At 43.0% G+C, this 20634-nt stretch overlaps 1 protein-coding gene across 2 annotated transcripts in view; it reads right to left on the bottom strand.

The window, feature by feature from the left end:
* The window catches only part of KCNAB1 (potassium voltage-gated channel subfamily A regulatory beta subunit 1), a 444955-nt gene that overhangs the window by 215551 nt on the left and 208770 nt on the right, over positions 1-20634 (bottom strand). The window lies entirely within an intron of this gene.

The following is a 20634-nucleotide window of genomic DNA, read 5'->3' as shown; positions in this document are numbered from 1 at the left end:
CGGGAGGGATCAGGGACACCCTTCTGTTCTGGATCACCCCCTCCGGGCCTAGACTGACAGGAGAGCAGAGGGCTAGATGGGACAGAGGGCTCTTGGAGCCTCAGATCATAAACTTACAAACAGATCCTATTTACTTGTATGCTATTCTCTCAGTTTATTTCTTCTTTATATTTAATCTCTTAGCTAGTATTTCTCAAAGTATGATCCATAGACCAGATCAGAATCATCCAGAATCATTCGAGAAGCTACCAGAGCAGAATCTTTGGGATCAGAACTTAATGACCTGATGTTTAAAGGGCCATCCAATTTGGCATTCACTGTTCTGGTCTTCTGTCAAGCTTCCTGGGTAGCTCAAACAGTAAAGACTCTGCCTATTATGTGGGAGACCTGGATTCGACCCCTAGGTAGGAAAGATCCCCTGGAGGAGGGCATGGCAATCCACTCCAGTATTCTTGCCTGGAGAATTCCATGGACAGAGGAGTCTTGGCAGGCTACCGTCCATGAGGCTGCAAAGTGTCAGACACGACTGAGCAAGTCTTTTGCTGCTATTGCTGCTGCTAAGTCGCTTCAGTCGTGTCCGACTCTGTGCAACCCCACAGACGGCAGCCCACCAGGCTCCCCTGTCCCTGGGATTCTCCAGGCAAGAACACTGGAGTGGGTTGCCATTTCCTTCTCCAATGCATGAAAGGGAAAAGTGAAAGTGAAGTCGCTCAGTCATGTCCGACTCTTAGCAACCCCATGGACTGCAGCCTACCAGGCTCCTCCATCCATGGGATTTTCCAGGCAAGAGTACTGGAGTGGGGTGCCATTGCCTTCTCTGAGCAAGTCTTTTAGGCTGGTTTAAATATTCTCATTTTCTCAGCTGTGCCTCTGAGTCAATTGTAGGTATACCTGTGGTTACATATGTGGCAAGAATGTTACGAGGGAACACCTAGCATCTACGACCCACAGGCAAGGGATGGATGGTTGATGGCAGCTGATGATAGTTTCTAGAAGGAGAAAGTGGCTCTTGGCAAGAGAGGATAAAACAGAGCAGAGGAGAATTAGGGCTGGGAAACAGAGCAATCATTTTCTAAAAGGCAAACTTCCCTCCCTTTACAACCTTAGAAGACTGAACTTGATTTTTTTTTTTTTTAAGGAAAATGGTCATTTTCTTTACAATCCTAATATTGCTTGTGGTTCAAATAAATTACCCCTTTGAGAAGCTAACCAGAAAGAGATAAACTCAAGTGGCAATGATATAGATCTCTCTAATAAAAAGAAGCTTTGGGTGGGTTTCTCTGGCCAAGATGAGCTTCAGTGAAAGAACCACAGGATGAAGTGGCTTTGTTCCAAAGACAGGGTTTGTTCAGGCCATTCTGGGAAGAGGAGCCTGACTCACTGACTATCAAGATCAGATGGATTCAAGACACTGCTGCAATGTTAGCAAATTATTGAGTAGGAAAGTAATAGGGTAGTATTAATATCTCAGCCAGGGCATTAAGTGCTAAAAAAAAAAAAAAAAAAAAAAACTTCAAGAGGATGAACATGTGAAAGCAAATCTTCACACTCTAAGAAGAGGCAGTATACATTTTCCACTTGGAAGTTTCTTGTTTTCCTTGACTTCTTGGTATTTCTGAATTTATATATGTAAGTAAATTAGCCATTATGGAGTTACTATAAATAAGTAGCCTTTTTGTATAGGCTTATTAAATTTCCTCATTCTAAAGATGCTGGCACCTAAACCATGTTGCTTTTGATATGGTCAGAACCAGCTTTGAAGTTAATCAGCCAAGGGGAGACAAGGAAGGAAGTTTTCAGTAGAGAGAGAACCAGGTAGGGCCTTTCCAGCAAGCCCCACGCCCTCCCACAAGCCGAGAACACTAAGAAGACCCTGATCTGGGAGGTCAGTTCACTGAACGAAGCTTCTCTGCACCTCTCCACTGACCCCAGGTGTCTGGCGCTGACTTCATGAGATGATCAAACTCCCACATGGCTTCTTGCCTGCTTACAGCCGTCATGTAGGGAATCCCTGGCCAGAAACCGATCTGCTCTGAATCCAGAAACCGTTCCACTCAGAGTGGAACAGCAGCATCAGCATCACATGAGAGCTGAATGCAGAACCTGCATCTTAACAGGAATCCTTGGCTGAGTCCTGGGCATGTTAAAATTTAAGAAACATTGGCCAAAGGCACAGATAAGATGTTCCAAGCTGTGGCAGTTAGAGAGCTCGTATTTGGAGCCCTAAGATCTAAGGTCACAGCCTGGAAGGTAGAGATTGAAGAAGGGGGTGGGCAGAGGGGGGCTGACACAATTCTTTGTAATAATGAGGGGGTCTGTGCAGATTATGTTGCCTGTAAGACAGTTTTTTTTTTTTCCCCTAAACATGCATGTAAACTGCACTAATTCTAATAATTGATGATTTGTCTGGGAGAAGTCTCTGTGTCTGATTCCATCGCTCCCATCTGTGTGATCAAGAGCTCTCCTTGTACACCTCCAGGTGGTCAGAACATCTTAAGGAGAACTGAGCTTGGAAACTGAGACCCCTGGACTTCATTCCTAAAGTTCCCCCATACCCCAGTGTCAGCCAGTCCCAGTGTTGCTCCACCCTGGTTGTTCCTCAGAAACCCAAGGGAGCTCTCAAAAACTCCAATGCCCATACCCCACTTCAGGCCACTTAAATGGGAACTGCTGGGAATGAGGCTCTGGGCAGAGGTATTTTTAAAAAGCTCTTGTGTGTGCAGGTCACGCTAACTCCTTTCAGAACTGAAAAGTGAACAGTGTGTCACAGACACCACGAAGGTGAGGGAGGTGGTATTCAGACACACTCCCTGCCACCCTCAGGGGATGGAGGTCCACAGCATCAGCAGAACACTGCAGAGCTAGGGAACTAGGAGACAGGGGAGGACAGGTAGACTGGGGCCCGTCCATAAGGAGAGTCTGTGTGAAGAGATGCACTTCTTCCAGTGCTTCCCTTTCAATTAAGAGGACTGGCGATGCAGCTTAAGTCAGCTTTTCAAACTGAATATTTCCATTCCTTTGAAGTCTCCTCAAACCAGCAGTGTAGTCTCCCTTTAGCATCACCTGTCGTACTGGTGATGTAGAAGGAAAAAGAAATAAAGACATAAAAGGAAGTTTGGCTTCCTCCACAGTCACATCTTATTAGAGATTCATGTGTTTGCTGGGAATAGGGTATTACTGAAGGGACCTTACCAGGCGTTTGGGTGGTGCCCCTGGAGGACGTGAGGTTGGCCCAAGCTCAACTGGCATCATAGGCTATGTGGGGAGCAAGAAGTAGCTGCCGGGGTGGCTCTGATACGGTATAAGCCTTTCCTGATATACACTAGGTAGTATTTTTCAAGTTGACAGCTGTGACCCATTAGTTTGCCATAAAATCTATTTTAAAGGTCACACACAGTATTTTTAAGATGGATTAAATGGCATGGAGTGGAATAGAATAGAAAATGTCAAGGCTCAGAGTCCTTCTCATATGTAAGGATAATTATTGTTTTGTGAATCTTTGGTTTATGTTCATGTATATGTATGTGTGCATTGGTTTACAATAGAGACTGTATTTCTTTCCATGTTAATAGTCAAAGAATTTGAATGCCATTGGATCAAATTTCTTTTCAACAAAATAAAATACAAATTTTATTGGGCACAATGGGAAGATAAGCTTCAGTCTGACAAAGCTTAACGACTGATTGGGCTGGGAGAGCAACAGGAGTAAGAGGAGTAGAAGGTATGACAGCATGTATTCTGATGCTCAGTGGCAGGCGTCAGGCTTTAATTGCCATATGAATTCAGAGTAAGACAATTCAGATGCTGACAGCTGAGTCTACCACCTCACCTTAGCTTTTTCTTGGTACTCACCACAAACTTGGTATGAATCTGAAGGGTTTATGGGATTGAAAAGAATCCCACCCATGGTCTAGATCTTTTTTATTTTATAAGGTTCCTTCATTGAGAATCAACAATTTTTACCAGATTTCAACCCTACAAATTATCCATAAATATACATATGTTTGGAGAAGGCAATGGCACCCCACTCCAGTACTCTTGCCTGGAAAATCCCATGGACGGAGGAGCCTAGTAGGCTGCAGTCCATGGGGTCGCGAAGAGCCAGACAAGACTGAGCGACTTCACTTTCACTTTTCACTTTCACGCACTGGAGAAGGAAATGGCAACACACTCCAGTGCTCTTGCCTGGAGAATCCCAGGGACGGGGGTGCCGGGAGCCGGCATATTGCATATTGAGTGCAGCACTTTCCACAGCATCATCTTTCAGGATCTGGAATAGCTCAACTGGAATTCTATCACTGCCAGGAGCCAGCGTGAGGAACTCCGCCCATGACAAAGGTCATGAGGAAGGAGGCTCGGCACATGCAAAGGCGGGATCGAGCTTCAGGAGTCCCCCTGGAAATTCTCGAGCATATACCCTCAAAACCAGAGTCTGCCTACTTTCTGCTTTGTGCTTTCACCTACACCTCTGACTTTACGGGGGGCTGTCCCCCACTACCTCTCTGAAAAAAGAGTTAGCTTACAGCTCCAGTTAAGGATTCCTGGGTGTGACAGTGTTTAACCTACAAACTCCTTTGGAAATCCTCTAGCCTGCCTGAATAGGTTTTTCCGGCCACATGTGATTGTTCAGAGCCTCCCAACTGTGAGAGGCAGGAGATGTTCTAAACTGTCTAAACACAGATTCTTTTGAGTAGTTAAAAGATTGATTAGAAATTGTATTGGTGAAGGGATTTTCACTTGTTGGGCCAATGTTTGCTGCTAAGTTTCCATATCCCTTACCTGCTGTGTCCCTGGCAGTGTATTGATTAATATAATTGGTGTAAGTAGTAGCTTTAATGTTTGTAACCTGGGACCCTTGAGTTAATTCTTTTTCTTGTTATAGCCCACCACACCTTTGCTCTGTAGGAATGCAACTTTATCTAATGCTTTTGGAGGGTGGCTCCTGACCAATCACCTTTAGAGAAAAATAAGTTTTCTGAAGAAAAGGTCTTAAAATGTTAACAGGCCTCCGGGCCAGAAGATGATGCAAATCACCTAAGCTTTTGCATATGATAAGTTTGCAGGAAGAAAGCCTGGCTTGCTGCAAGACTCTACCCCTTCCCCCCTTATCCTCTATGCATAACTTAAGGTATAAAAACTACTTTGGAAAATAAAGAGCGGGCCTTGTTCACCGAAGCTTGGTCTCACCATGTCGTTCTTTCTCTTACCTTCTGGCTGAATTATTCAGCCTCTTTTCTCCACTGAATTTCCTCACTGAGCCATCCTCATGCTATTACTCTTTATATCCTTAATTAACGTTTAATTAAGCAATTGTTTCCTGATCTTCGCCTACACCGTCTCTCCTTCGAATACCCTGGATCAGCCGGGGCTGGACCCCAGCACGGGGGAGCCTGGTGGGCTGCCGTTTCTGGGGTCGCACAGAGTCGGACATGACTGAAGCAACTTAGCAGTAGCAGCATAGGTATGTTACCCTAAGAAAAACTAACGTGTATATGTTAATATATATCTATATAGAGAGTGACTTTACAATACAAAAGAAGTTTTTATATTCCTTGTACAGTCTAGGTTACAAGTGCATTTCAAATGATTAAATTTACAAGAAAAATATGCTTACACGTAAAACTATCCTACAATCTCCAGATGCATATTGTATAAAGAGAGGAAGATCTCTTTTCATTGATAATTATTTGATAAGATTTCTCTACTATTCACCTTAAATTTGGGCAGTGGGTAGCAGTGAGGAAGGGTGTTAGGAGAGTCTAATACTCTCAGTAAAAAACGACAACCATAAGGCAAGTGAGATTCTGCTATTACATGTCAGGAAGAAGCAACGGTATCTTGGCAGCAAGACGATCAATAGAAAATAGCAATAAAGGTCTGGGCAGGCACACAAATTATAAAACCTATTTCCTCTCCTCACACTCACTCACTGACTTGGTCTATCAGTTGAGATCATCGCAGGCCCATTGAAGATGCAGCTGGTGACTCTGCCTGCGAGACTCCTGCATTGCCTATTTCCGATAGCCTTGTCTGAGGGGGCAGGGTGGGTGTTCCGGCTGGAAGCCCGAGGGAGGCACCAGAACACTCGGGAAAGGAGCTGCCCATGGGGGACGGTGGGTGGCTGTGGTGGTTCTCAAAGCCCCCCTTGCTCTGAAAGAGATGTCATGGGGGGTTGGTGATACAGTTTTTCCTCCCTTTCAGAAGAAATCCTGAGTCACTGCTACCAACTCTAGGGATTTTAATTTTTTAGCTTATCCAGAGTCAGTTTCCATTGGATTTTTTCTTTTACTTAAGCTGAATATTAGTCAAGATGGACTTTTTCCACTGGGCCCTAGTGAAGGATATTTCAGAGCCGCACTGATACCCAGGCAACAATATATGTAGGATTCTTCTGTGGATACCTCAGAAATGCTTCCGCTCTAAAATTAAGAAATATTGCCTCCCCCCAATTACCTTTGATACAAACCTTGGTAACATACAGTATTTAACTTCAGAAATTGTTTATACATTCACAGTCATACTTGATGTTAATGATAAGCTTGAGAGAAGCTGAGCAGATGTTGTTATCCACCGTCACAGATGAGAGAATGGAGACACAGAAGCCTGAGAGGAGATTCCCTCATCTGACTAGGCAGCAGAAAGACAGGGAATGGACCAGCATCCCCTCTCCCTAGGACCCACACAGAGGGAGGACAAGTAGCCACATGACCAGAGTCAGGCTCGTTATCCCGATGCCTGTGAGCTCTCTACCCTCCACTGGGTCCTGTAGGTCCTAAGGGCAAGAGGGCAAGAGAAGGCACCCAGCCTGGGGCAAGTCTGCAGCTGCTACCGGGACACTCCACAGCATATACCTGCTGCCCGCTTGGGAAAAGGTCAGTAGATGGACACGGGTGTTACTGTAACTGGAATGGGCTGGTATCTTGGCGAATTGAAGCAGGCAGAGTTGTGAGCAGGCGCCACAGTAACTCATGCACTGTGGTCACAGATCTGAAGTTCCAGTCATGGCCCTGCCACTTATTACCTGTGAGACTTTGGGCAGCTCATTTCACCTGTCTAAGCCCCAACTCTTATTTTATAAAATGAGGAATTTGCACATGGTAGTCACTTAAATCACTGGGGGGAGAGTGTTGTTACCATTTTCTTGGGTCCTAACTGGGGCATACCACATTTGGAATAAACGCTCTTGCTCTAAATTTTATTATGAGAAGTAAACAAGGTAGTCTTTATGTTCCAGAATGTCAAAAGAGAATGATTATGGAACAAAACAAAATAGACATACCATGCTTCTACTGGAATATATCGAGGCCCACATCCTAGGGTAAAACATCACAATCATTTAGTATGGACTAGCCCCTCTGGTCATGCATATCCCTGTCCCTCAAACCTAGGCCAGGTTTCTGTCTTCCTCTTCCAACCTGAGCTGCCTCCCCACCCCATGGGATAATTTTCCCATTCTGGGAATTTCTCTATCTATATTTTGATTATGTCTTCTCAAAGGTGTGTGTTAGAAGTACTGGTGTGTTTTGTTGGTGGTGTGGTGGTATCACGGTTCGGAGTGCTTGGAGTGCCTGATCCTGCCCTATGGCATACTGCCTGCCCATCCCCACGACCCCATGAGGGGCCAAGGGAGATGCAAGCACAGGACAAGGATACATTTAAGATGAGCAATGAGCAAAGTGTTCACTCTGCCACCACCAGCTGGGGATCCGCTGTCAATCCCAGAGCAGAATCACGGGAAGATGATAGAGAGCTAAAGGGCCTGTTTTTCCCTCCTTAAGTTTAAACCTGAAGTTTGCCACATGCTGAAAAGCTTAATGAAGTGAAAGGAAGTGGAAATGTCCACGAAAGTATAAAATGACTGCCTTCTCAAAAGTGAAAGTGGGCCATCGCTTTCTAACCTAAAAGGGAAAAGAGAGTTCCACGCTCCTATGCAAAACCTTTGAACAAGCAGAATCCTGCCTACCAGCAACCAGCAGACTTGACCTAATTCGTGTGTCCTGGAACTTGATCAATCAGATTTGTGACTCCCTCCCTTAGGGGCAGGCAGCGAGGGAGGGGCACAGAGAGGGCTCTCCCGTCATCTGTGGAGGCCAGCGGCAGTGTCATGCACGCCTGGCACCTCAGTGCTGGTGTATACTTCTCTTCCTTGCCAGTTGATGGGCTTCCTAAGGATGAGGTCTGCTGTTAGCTCATACTGCATGTTTGGAACAGAAAAATAGGCAATAAAACTGGTATTTATCAAAACACAGGTAGTTATGCCAGGCTCTGAACTCTCACTGTATTTAACTCTCACAACCATCCTTGAGATACGTGTTGTCCTTGCCCTTCCACACACGAGGTTGGATTATCTCTAAGGTTACTCGTGACAAATGCTAAGTGGAGAGGGCAGGGCTTGAGTCCAAATTTGTCTAACTCCAAGTCTGTGCTCTTTATGTTCACCATGCTGTTCTGGAAGCTCCCAGAATAGAGGACATGTACCGATGCCCATGAGTGAACCACATGTGCATGTCATGGGACATGGTACAATGGCCAGAGGGCATCACACATCACTGGATGTGCTATGGCTCCATGCAGTGGAGAAAGCAGTGTCTACTGGTGCTGCTGCTAGGCTCCTTCGGGAGGATGAAGGAGAGAAAGAAGGAAAAGGAAACAGAAGGAAGGATGAAGGAATAAGAAAAAAGAAGGACTGAGGGGATAAAACACAAAGACAGGAAAAAAAGAAGAAAGTGGAGCCAAAAAAAAAAAAAAAGATGAAAGCAAGTCAAATGTATTACTCAGCTCTCTGACTCCAATAATAAATGCTCTCACTTCTCTTGGAATATAGCTCTGAAGCAATCCATCCCCTACTCTTCAAAACAGCAAATTCCTTTCCCCACAATCTCCCAACTTCAGGGTCCCCAGATGATGATTTATTTCCAACTTATCTCACTTATATATAACAAAACTTTATTTCTAGAGGAGCAGTTGTGATGTCTTCAGGAAGAAGTAAAGAATTTGAGTAATTTCTGTGCATCTAAATGCTATGTGAATCATGTTAAAATTGGTGAGATTGGAAGCAAAGGCAAAAAAGTGAGACAATAATGGTGACAGTAATAGTAGTAATTGAAGACACTTTGGTTTGCACTTGTCTTCCAGTTCTGTTATACTGCAGTAGCATTCTCACTGGCACTTGACCCCCATTGTTACACAATCAGTGGCTATAAACATACACTCTAGTCTCATCTGCATTTATCATGAAAGCGTTTAGTTTTGAAGTTGTGGTCCTTGGATATCTCATATGAAACTTGCTTACAGCCCTGAGAGTGAGCGAGTTGTGCTGTATCCACTCACTGAACGCCACAGCTGTTCCCACAGGCTGGGCGGCCCAGTGGGCATCCTCCTGTCCTGCCCACTCCTTGTTTTCCCTTCTCATGGTTAAGACTTGTTCAAAGGAGAGAAAAGTCTCCAAGAGAAAAGGACTGACAAGCTCTCTTATAGTGTCCATAAATCATGCCCTGGTTTATCTCTGGAAATTTACCAGGGTCACATACATACAAATAAAGTATTCTAATTTTTCATCATGATAAACATCAGCAACCAAATTTTAATCTGTGCCATCCTGAACATGTAAAATTGACAGGTCATCAGAATTAAGCTCCAAATTCTCTTCAAGTTGCTGCCCAGAGTTTTAGTCTGTAGATGAGCTTAAAAGAAACCTGGTTGTTGCTCCCTATCAATCATGAAACTAATACAATAACAAGATTTTAGCACTGTGGTTAGCTGTTTCGTTACCCTTAAATATATTCTCAGTTACAAAAATTAAATTAGACATATAAGTATAGTTTCTTGGGTTGTAACCAACGTTTCTGGTATTGTATTTCCAAGTAGATAACCACAATTCAATTTCATAAAAATGATATCTCACAGTAAAATGTAAGATACGCAATGTTAACCAAAGGTATTAAAGCTATTATTTTCAGATACATTGTGAAGCACACACTCACAAAAAAACCCAAAAAACTTCAAAACAGCTTTATAGCATTCCACCTAAAAAAGGCCTTTGTGCTCTTTTTGTATCTAAGCAAAATTCTGATTCATTAGCTAATGCTTTATAACAGGTTCACATTACAAAATACCAAACACCAGATGAAGTGCTGACAGAGAAAATAAAAATGGAAGCTCTTCCTTGAGGTATCCTGGCATCAGCTGAAAATCATGTTTGAAAATCCGAACTCTATCATTCTTTACCTGGAGACCCAGAAAATGTCTGGATATTGACAGATTAGTGTTTCATTTTTAATAAATAATTTGGAGGATGTACTATGAACTAGGAAGTGTGCTGGTGTTAAATAGAGCTGTGGCTTCAAATGCAAAGAGTTTAAGGGAAAATCCGACATGAATATGAGTAATTGAGTCCCATGCAGGGACAATAGAGATGTCATGTGGTAATCGTTGTAACCTATGCATGTATGAAGTAAAATGGGGACTCAAAGCCACCCTCCTTGGGTCAAGGTGGGAACAAAAGCAAAGTGATGAAGGGTGGTAAGGAGGAGAGGAGTGCGAATTTGCAGAGAGAAGGAAGAGAAGGCAGGAACAGGGCCTATAGGAATAAGGCAGAGTTTTCCAGGAGAAAGAAGAATAAGGGAAAGAGCATTCTGGGATGGAGGAATAGCAAGGGACAAGTCAGGAGGTGTGGAAGGGAGGAACGGAAAAGAATGGAGTGCTGGGGAATCTAGAAGCACCTGGAGGGAAGCGCCCAACAGCCGAAGCGAGTGCATGGAGAGCTATGGGACAAGTCAGGAGGTATGGAAGGGAGGAACGGAAAAGAATGGAGTGCTGGGGAATCTAGAAGCACCTGGAGGGAAGCGCCCGACAGCCGAAGTGAGTGCATGGAGAGCTATGTCTGTCCAGAGCCACTGGGGTTTCAGCCTTCATGCAGGGAAATAATGAGAGATGTTTTGTTCTGAGAGGTAGAATCTAGCAATTTAGCAGCAGGTTCTAGCAAAAATTTGGAGGGCGGGGCAAGGCTGGAGTCAGGGAAATAATCAAGAGTAAAGTGTCTGATCTGAGCACTGAGATAGTCTGGTAGTTGAGAGAATCCAGGTGGAATTCCAGGTTCAGGCTTAGACTTTCACAATAAGGTGCACATTTTCCACAGCAAGTACTGATGGGTGTGGTGGGGAGGGTCCCAGATTCCAAGAAAGTGTAGGTGCAGAGGTTGAGATGTGAAGGAGGCCAATATGGCAATCTAGGGATCATGATTTCTGACTAGGCTTGACTTCAACTTATACAAGAGAAAAGACAAAGCGAAATGAAAAAGAAAAATTAAAGTTTAAACTAACATTTATTAAATAGCTTTTAGAGGCTTGGAACAGTGCCAGCCAACATCATACACCTTTTCTCTCTTAACGCTCATAGTAGCTACCGTGTATAGGAACTGGTATCCTCACTTTCACAGATGCAGAAACAGAGGTTCAAATAAAATCACTTGCACAAAGCTTCACAATTCACAAGGGAAAGCAGACATTTGCTCCCGGGTCTGTATGCTTCTGAATCTATGCTGTAAGCAGGAGGCAAAGGAAAGAGAAGGTTTGTTCATGGCCATTGGTGTTGAGGAGCCCACAGTATCATTCTGTCAACACATCATTCGTTTGTAAAATGCTTGGAGCCAGGAAGATGTATCCTCCAGTCACGGAAGGCTACTTATTGATGGTGTAGCTAGGCTCTGCATCTCTATTTCCCTGACTCTGTGCTGCCACAACTGGGGATGTTCATTTCTTTCAAAACAGAGGAAAATACTCGCTACACCAAAATTAATTTCAGAGAAATAAAAGACTTAAATGTAAGGAAAAAAAAAAAAAGAAAGTTTAGAGGAAAATTTGGAACTTAAGACTGTCCCGACAAAATTGGGAAAGGAGTATGTCAAGGCTGTATATTGTCACCCTGCTTATTTAACTTATATGCAGAGTATATCATGCGAAATGCCAACCTGAATGAATCACAAGGTGGAATCAAGACTGCCAGGAGAAATATCAACAACCTCAGATGTGCATTGATGATAGAAAGTGAAGGGGAACTAAAGAGCTTCTTGATGAAAGTGAAAGAGGAGAGTGAAAAAGCTGGCTTAAAACTCAACATTCAAAAAACCAAGATCATGGCATCTGGTCCTATAACTTCGTGGCAAATGGGGAAAAAGCGGAAACAGTGGCAGATTTTATTTTCTTGGGCCAAAATCACTGTAGACATTGTCACTTCAGTGACAAAATTAAGATGCTTGCTCCTTGGAAGAAAAGCTACAATAAACCTAGACAGCGTATTAAAAGGCAGAGACATCACTTTGCTGACAAAGGTCCATATAGTCAAAGCTATGATTTTTCCAGTAGTCATTTACAGATGTGAGAATTGGACCATAAAGAAGGCTGAGCATAGAAGAATTGATGCTTTTAAACTGTGTTGTTGGAGAAGACTCTTGAGAGTCCCTTGGACTGCAAGGAGATCCAGCCAGTCCACCCTAAAGGAGATAAGTCCTGATATTCATTGGAAAGACTGATGCTGTAGCTGAAACTCCGATACTTTGGCCACCTGATGCAAAGAACTGACTAATTTGAAAAGACCCTGATGCTGGGAAAGATTGAAGGTGGGGGGAGAAGGGGACAACAGAGGAGAAGATGGTTGGATGGCATCACCGACTCTATGGACATGAGTTTGAGCAAGCTCTGGGAGTTGGTGATGAACAGGGAGGCCTGGCATGATGCAGTCCATGGGGTTGCAAAGAGTTGGACATGACTGAGCAATTGATCAAATGCAAAAAGATAATTTTCTTAATAAATAATAAGAGCTTGAACACACTAATATGAAAAGACCAACAACCAACTGAAAAATGAACACTCTCACAGAAAGTTAGAGAAAATGGAAACACAAGTGAATTTAAATATCAAAAGACAAAAATTTAAACTTCATTGAGACACTACTTTTACCTATCATTTATAGAGATCAAAAAGTTTGATACTATTTTTCATTATGAGAAACAGACATTCTCAAACATCATCAATAGGAGGATATTATGAACCTATTTTATTCCAGAGTGATTTGGTAATACACACAGAAAATGTAAATAGACTTTCCATTTGACCATGAAATTCTACTTCTAGAAATTTCTCCTATGATTATTCTTACACCTCTACATAAAAATGCTTGTGTCATGCTGATCAGTGCAGTGATTATGCTTGTATGCAGAAAAGAACTAGGAACAATTTAAATATTTATTGATAGGAACCCTGCTAAGTCAGTTATAATATAGCTACACAAAGAATACTCTATTAATACTAAAATGAATGAGGAAGATACATACTGATGCAACCTGATTTCCAAGATACATTGGTAAAGAAAGAAGAAAGATGAACAATGTATATAATATAATCATCATATTTTAAGGACAAAGGTATACATATTTATGTGTGCATATTCATAAACTATTAAAATGCATGGAAAACAGGTAAGAGTTGAAGGTAGAGGAACTAAGGACAGATAAGGCAGGGAGATTTACTTATCACTCTGTACCCTTTTTAAATATTTGAAAATTTTTTACAATGTGCATTTATTTCCTCTTTCAAAATAAAAGGATGAGGGCAATAAAGAAGGTCAAAAGGAATGAGCAATGATGCACAAGGATTGGAGTGCAGCAACCTTACACAACCAGATTTTAGTCCTGCTCCCTGGTGAGCTTCAAGGCTCTTTATGGCTTCACACAGTAAAGCCAATCCCACAGAGGGAAGCTAAGGGACCAAGGAAAAGATAAATATTATTTTACAGTTAAGTTTCCTACCAAACTTGGTTGTGAAAATTTAGAAAAAAAACAACTAATCATAAAATCCAGGGTGAAACTAGTCTTCCCAGAGGAAGTCACAAATCATAGGGACCACTGTGTTGTGTTTTTTTTTTTTTTTAAACCTAAGGATAAATCAGTTTTCATAATGATCAATCATAATTTCATTATTACTTTACAATTTTACCAAATGGGCTTGTGTCACAATAGTCATCTTTTTCAGGACCAAAAAAAAAAAAAATCAGGCCTTTTGGTCTGACCATGGTCTTGTTTTGATCATGGTCTGAGCTCTGGATGGAAGTCACTGCATTCCCATTTCAGTTCAGTTGCTCAGTCGTGTCCAACTCTTTACAACCCCATGGACTACAGCACACTAGGCTTCCCTGTCCATCACCAACTCCTGGAGCTTGCTCAAATTCATGTCCATCAAGTCAGTGATGCCATACAACCATCTCATTCTCTGCCGTCCTCTTCTCCTCTTGCCCTCAATCTTTCTCAGCATTAGAGTCTTTTCCAATGAGTCAGTTCTTCACATCAGGTGGCCAAAGTATTGGAGTTTCAACTTCAGCATCAGTCCTTACAATGAAAATTCAGGACTGATTTCCTTTAGGATGGACTGATTGGATCTCTTTGCAGTCCAAGGGACTCTCAAGAGTCTTCTCCAATACCATGGTTCAGATCAGTTCTTCAGTGCTCAGCTTTCTCTATGGTCCAGCCCTTACATCCATACATGACTACTGGAAAAACCATAGCTTTGACTAGACAGACCTTTGTCGGCAAAGTAATGTCTCTGCTTTTTAATATGCTGTCTAGGTTGGTCATAGATTTTCTTCTAAGGGCAAGCGTCATTTAATTTCATGGCTGCAGTCACCATCTGCAGTGATTTTGGAGCCCAAGAAAATAAAATCTGTCACTGTTTCCATTGCTTCCCTATCTATTTGCCATGAAGTGATGGACCAGATGCCATGATCTTCGTTTTTTGAATGTTGAGTTTTAAGCTAACTTTTTCATGCTCCTCTTTCATTTTCCTCAAGAGGCTCTTTAGTTCCTCCTCACTTTCTGCCATAAGTGTGGTATCATCTGCATATCTGAGGCTATTGATATTTCTCCCAGCAATCTTGATTCCAGCCTGTGCTTCATCCAGCCTGGCATTTTGGATGATGTTCTCTCTGCATAGAAGTTAAATAAGCAGGCTGACAATAGACAGCTTTGATGTACTCCTTTCCCGATTTGGAACCAGTCTGTTGTTCCATGTCCAGTTCTAACTGTTGCTTCTTGACCTGCATACAGATTTCTCAAGAGGCAGGTAAGGTGGTCTGGTATTCCCACCTCTTTCAGAATTTTCCACAGTTTATTGTGATCCACATAGTCAAAGGTTTTGGCGTAGTCAATAAAGCAGAAATAGATGTTTTTCTGGAACTCTCTTACTTTTTCGATGATCCAACAGATGTCAGCAATTTGATCTCTGGTTCCTCTGCCTTTTCTAAAACCAGCTTGAACATCTGGAAGTTCTCAGTTTGCATATTGTTGAAGCCTAGCTTAGAGAATTTTGACCATTACTTTGCTAGCATGTGAGATGAGTGCAATTGTGTGGTAGTTTGAACATGTTTTGGCACTGCCTTTCTTTGGGATTGGAATGAAAACTGACCTTTTCCAGTCCTGTGGTCACTGCTGAGTTTTCCAAATTTGCTTGAAAATTTGCGTTCTCAGGGAGGGCAGAAATTTCCTGGGTATGGAAACCCCATCAGGCAGGTGGAGACAGGTTGCCGAAACCCAGGGACACAAAAAGGTTTTTGTACCCAGGAGCCCCATAGTGTCCGGCTCAGTTACAATCTCCCCTTTTCTTTGATACTCCTCAATCTTGAGAAAAACAAGCATTGGACAAGAAAAGGAATATTGTTTTGGATAGAAACGTTAATCATAAACTCAACAGAGGAACTTAGTTTTAGTGGGACTCAGTTTCAATCATCTGCCAAAAGGCAGGACATCCTCCATAGAAAAGCTATGCGTAAGCAGGAATAAAATGTTAGACGCTCAGTCATGTCTGGCTCATTGTGACCCCATCGACTGTACTCAACCAGCCTCCTCTGTCCCTGTAATTTTCAAGGCAAAAATACTGTAGTGGGTTGCCATTTCCTACTCCAGGGGATCTTCCTGACCCAGGGATCCAACCCACATCCCCTGTGTCTCCCACACTGGCAGGCAGATCCTTTACCATCTGAGCCACCAGGGAAGCCTATGGAGGAATTTGTTGTTCAGTCGCCCAGTCTTATCCAACTCTTTGTGACTTCATGCACTGCAGCAAACTAGGCCTCCTTGTTTGCTCACCATTTCCCCATTCGCCCAAGTTCATGTCCATTGCACTGGTGATGCCATCCAGCCATCTCATCCTCTGATGCCCTCTTCTTCTTCTGACTTTAGTCTTTCCCAGCATCAGAGACTTTTCCAATGAGTAGGCTGTTTGCATCAGTTCAGTTCAGTTCAGTCGCTCAGTTGTGTCCGACTCTTTTTGACCCCATGAACCACAGCATGCCAGGTCTCCTGGTCCATCACCAACTCCCAGAGTCTACCCAAACCCATGTCCCTTGAGTCGGTGATGCCATCCAACCATCTCATCCTCTGTTTTCCCCTTCTCCTCCTCCCCTCAATCTTTCACAGCATCAGGATCTTTTCCAATGAGTCAGCTCTTCACATCAGGTGGCCAAAGTACTGGAGTTTCAGCTTTAGCATCATTCCTTCCAAAGAAATCCCAGGGCTGATCCCCTTCAGAATGGACTGGTTGGATCTCCTTGCGGTCCAAGGGACTCTCAAGAGTCTTCTCCAACACCACAGTTCAAAAGCATCAATTCTTTGGCGCTCAGCCTTCTTCACAGTCCAACTCTCACATCCATACATGACCACAGGAAAAACCATAGCTTTGACTAGACAGGCCTTTGTTGGCAAACTAATGTCTCTGCTTTTGAATATGCTATCTAGGTTGGTCATAACTTTCCTTCCAAGGAGTAAGCGTCTTTTAATTTCATGGCTGCAGTCATCATCTGCAGTGATTTTGGAGCCCAGAAAAATAGTCTGACACTGTTTCCCCATCTATTTCCCATGAAGTGATGGGACCAGATGCCATGATCTTCATTTTCTGAATGCTGAGCTTTAAGCCAACTTTTTCACTCTCCTCTTTCACTTTCATCAAGAGGCTTTTTAGTTCCTCTTCACTTTCTGCTATAAGGGTGGCGTCATCTGCATATCTGAGGTTATTGAGATTTCTCCCGGCAATCTTGATTCCAGCTTGTGCTTCTTCCAGCCCAGTGTTTCTCATGATGTACTCTGCATATAAGTTAAATAAGCAAGGTGACAATATACAGCCTTGACGTACTCCTTTTCCTATCTGGAACCAGTCTGTTCTTCCATGTCCAGTTCTAACTGTTGCTTCCTGACCTGCTTCCTGACCTCTGAAAGAGATGGGAATACCAGACCACCTGACCTGTCAAGAGGCAAGTCAGGTGGTCTGGTATTCCCATCTCTTTCAGAATTTTCCACAGTTTATGGTGATCCACACAGTCAAAGGCTTTGGCATAGTCAATAAAGCAGAAATAGATGTTTTTCTGGAACTCTCTTGCTTTTTCGATGATCCAGCAGATGTTGGCAATTTGATCTCTGGTTCCTCTGCCTTTTCTAAAACCAGCTTGAACATCTGGAAGTTCACAGTTCACGTATTGCTGAAGCCTGGCTTGGAGAATTTTGAGCATTACTTTACTAGCGTGTGAGATGAGTGCAATTGTGCGGTAGTTTGAGCATTCTTTGGCATTGCCTTTCTTAGGAATTGGAATGAAAACTGACCTTTTCCAGTCCTGTGGCCACTGCTGAGTTTTCCAAATTTGCTGGCATATGGAGTGCAGCACTTTCACAGCATCATCTTTCAGGATTTGAAATAGCTCAACTGGAATTCCATCACCTCCACTAGCTTTGTTCGTAGTGATACTTTCTAAGGCCCACTTGACTTCACATTCCAGGATGTCGGGCTCTAGATGAGTGATCCAGAGAAGGCAATGGCACCCCACTCCAGTACTCTTGCCTGGAAAATTCTATGGACAGAGGAGCCTGGTAGGCTGCAGTCTGTGGGGTCGCTGAGGGTCGGACACGACTGAGCGACTTCACTTTCACTATTCACTTTCATGCATTGGAGAAGGAAATGGCAACCCACTCCAGTGTTCTTGCCTGGAGAATCCCAGGAACAGGGGAGCCTGATGGGCTGCCGTCTATGGAGTCGCACAGAGTCGGACATGACTGAAGTGACTTAGCAGATGAGTGATCACACCATCGTGATTATCTGGGTCATGAAGATCTTTTTTGTACAGTTCTTCTGTGTATTCTTGCCACCTCTGCTTAATATCTTCTGCTTCTGTTAGGTCCCTACCATTTCTGTCCTTTATTGAGCCCATCTTTGCATGAAATGTTCCCTTGATATCTCTAATTTTCTTGAAGTGATCTCTAGTCTTTCCTATTCTGTTGTTTTCCTCTATTTCTTTGCATTGATCGCTGAGGAAGACTTTCTTATCTCTCCTTGCTATTCTTTGGAACTCTGCATTCAGATGTTTATATCTTTCCTTTTCTCCTTTGCTTTTCATTTCTCTTCTTTTCACAGCTATTTGTAAGGCCTCCCCAGACAGCCATTTTGCTTTCTTGCATTTCTTTTCCATGGGGATGGTCTTGATCCCTGTCTCCTGTACAATGTCACAAACCTCCGTCCATAGTTCATCAGGCACTCTATCTATCAGATCTAGTCCCTTAAATCTATTTCTCACTTCCAATGTATAATCATAAGGGATTTGATTTAGGTTATACCTGAATGGTCTAGTGGTTTTCCCTACTTTCTTCAATTTCAGTCTGAATTTGGCAATAAAGAGTTCATGATCTGAGCCACAGTCAGCTCCTGGTCTTGTTTTTGTTGACTGTATAGAGCTTCTCCATCTTTGACTGCAAAGAATATCATCAATCTGATTTTGGTGTTGACCATCTGGTGATGTCCATGTGTAGAGTCTTCTCTTGTGCTGTTGGAAGAAGGTGTTTGCTATGACCAGTGCATTCTCTTGGCAAAACTCTATTAGTCTTTGCCTTGCTTCATTCCGTATTCCAAGGCCAAATTTGCCTGTTACTCCAGGTGTTTCTTGACTCCCTACTTTTGCATTCCAGTCCCCTATAATGAAAAAGACATCTTTTTTGGTGTTAGTTCTAAAAGGTCTTGTAGGTCTTCATAGAACCATTCAACTTCAGCTTCTTCAGTGTTACTGGTTGGGGCATAGACTTGGATTACTCTTGGTGTGCTTTTATTTGAATGGGTATTTGAAAATATGAAACACTGATGAAACTTTTTTTGTGAGTAAAAAGGTCGGGGCTTTCCTAGTGGCTCAGCAATAAAGAATCTGCCTGCAATGCAGGAGACACAGAAGACAGGAGTTTGATTCCTGCGTTGGGAAGATCCAGGAGGAGGATATGGTAACACATTCCAGCATTCTTGCCTGGAGAAACCCCTGGAAAGAGGACCCTGGAGGGCTACAGTCCATAGGGTCTCAAAGAGTCAGACACAGCTGAGACAACTGAGCACAAAAAGGTCAGATAAGTCATTTGATGCCAAGTTTTTCTTGCTTTCACACAGGATCCCACTCCTTTACCAAAGAGTCTTCACTAAGTTTAGTCATCCAGTTTCTTTTCATAAACTGGATCCTTTATACTCTGACCCTTTAACTAGCTCAGTTGTACTGTATTTACTTATATGCCACCCCTAGTGGCTCAGACAGTAAAGAATCTGCCTGCAATGCAGGAGACCTGGGTTTGATCCATGGGTTGGGAAGGTCCCCTGGAGAAGAGAATGATTATCCACTCCAGTATGCTTGCCTGGAGAATCCCATGGACAGAGGATCCTGCTGGGCTACAGTAAATGGAGTCACAGAGTTGGACATGACTGACTGAGGGACGAACACACATACCTGTCCTTTTCATTTACTTGGAATGGTCTGTAACGGGATAGTGCGCCCTCTAGTGTGCGGGTTAATTCCAGCCAGTATTTGTCATGATTCATTCCATAAAGAAGGCATAATGCCAAAGAATTGGTGCCTTTGAACAGTGGTGCTGGAGAAGACTCCTGAAAGTCCCTTGGACAGCAAGGAAATCAAACCAGTCTATCTTAAGGGAAATCAACCCTGAATACTCGTTGGAAGGACTGATGTTGAAGCTGAAGCTCCAGTATTTTCGTCATCTAATGCTGTATGGATACAGGGATCAAGACCATCCCCATGGAAAAGAAATGCAAGAAAGCAAAATGGCTGGGGAGGCCTTACAAATAGCTGTGAAAAGAAGAGAAGTGAAAAGCAAAGGAGAAAAGGAAAGATATAAGCATCTGAATGCAGAGTTCCAAAGAATAGCAAGAAGAGATAAGAAAGCCTTCCTCAGCAATCAATGCAAAGAAATAGAGGAAAACAACAGAATGGAAAAGACTAGAGATCTCTTCAAGAAAATTAGAGATATCAAGGGAACATTTCATGCAAAGATGGGCTCGATAAAGGACAGAAATGGTATGGACATAACAGAAGCAGAAGATATTAAGCAGAGGTGGCAAGAATACACAGAAGAACTGTACAAAAAATAGCTTCACGACCCAGATAATCACGATGGTGTGATCACTCATCTAGAGCCCGACATCCTGGAATGTGAAGTCAAGTGGGCCTTAGAAAGCATCACTACGAACAAAGCTAGTGGAGGTGATGGAATTCCAGTTGAGCTATTTCAAATTCTGAAAGATGATGTTGTGAAAGTGCTGCACTCAATATGCCAGCAAA

This window comes from Bos grunniens, chromosome 1 (assembly GCF_055505025.1).
Source record: "Bos grunniens cultivar Pamir isolate PY7600 chromosome 1, Bosgru_T2T1.0, whole genome shotgun sequence".
Classification (NCBI taxonomy): domain Eukaryota; kingdom Metazoa; phylum Chordata; class Mammalia; order Artiodactyla; family Bovidae; genus Bos; species Bos grunniens.
The sequence above is the reverse complement of the archived record's forward strand: the minus strand, read 5'-3'. Positions and strand labels throughout refer to the sequence as shown.